This window comes from Aplysia californica, unplaced genomic scaffold (genome assembly GCF_000002075.1).
Source record: "Aplysia californica isolate F4 #8 unplaced genomic scaffold, AplCal3.0 scaffold00876, whole genome shotgun sequence".
NCBI classification, from domain to species: Eukaryota; Metazoa; Mollusca; class Gastropoda; order Aplysiida; family Aplysiidae; genus Aplysia; species Aplysia californica.
This window is the reverse complement of record NW_004798146.1, coordinates 21,362-22,452: the sequence shown is the minus strand read 5'-3', so window position 1 is coordinate 22,452 and position 1,091 is coordinate 21,362.

The following is a 1,091-nucleotide window of genomic DNA, read 5'->3' as shown; positions in this document are numbered from 1 at the left end:
ACAACAACAACAACAACAACAACAACAACAACAACAACAACAACAACAACAACCAAAACTAACAAAACATTAGGCCTGACTACAAAACAAAAGTTGCCATATATCTATCCTCTGAACATGGATCTCAGAAAAAATGTCAATGTTAAATGTTAACTGTGGGACGTTGCAAACCTTTTTCATCACCACCCCAACCCTTCCGCCCTTTCCATAATGGACTACATATGTCATACTTTGGGTTTTAAAACAATGTGGATAGCCTAGCTGTAGAACAGTAACCACTGCCAATCTTTGTATTATTTTTAGGAACTCCTGGCCGACTCCTACCAGAAGTTGTTATTTTTAAATGTAGGTGTGTGTAAAGCAAGATCTTTTCAGTAGCTTTGTGTTTTAACGCCTGTAAAATGGCAGCTTGCACTGTATGCTTCTCAAGAAGTTGGGATAGTTTCAGAATACAATCAGGTCTACCGGGGTATTAACATAGATTGTAAAGCGCATAGAGCTTGCTGTTGAGAGAGGATTTACGCTATACACTACTATTATTTTGTGCCTCCATTGACACAATTTAAATGATTAACTTATAAGGCGGGCTTCGACCTTGACCCGGCAGGAAGACGGTGATACCGGTAAGCCTACCTGTCCCCATGGTTTTATACACCCCGCATAGTTTCGCGAAATTTAATCATTTTTTGGCATAAATTCTGATTACTTTCCTTTATCATTCTTTGTTGAAATTGACAGAATCGCATCATTTCACATTTTTGGGCTCAGTTTGCATAATTTCGGAATTTTTCTTTCATAAAACGACGGGGACAGGCCTACTCCGTAAAAGTTCTCCGCACATGATGGGAATAGAACTCAGGTCTTCTGCGTGCGACGGTGAAGCGCCTTACCGTTACATCACACATTCCGGTACAAGTTCTTCAAGTTGTCTGGTTATAATATACAGGGTGTTCCTAAAGTCGTGCACCAGTAGGCCTATTAGTCTTTAATTAATTCTTGAGTTCAGCTCTCTCTTCAGCAATAGAACACGCGGTCTCTCTCTCTCTCTCTCTCTCTCTCTCTCTCTCTCTCTCTCTCTCTCTCTCTCTCTG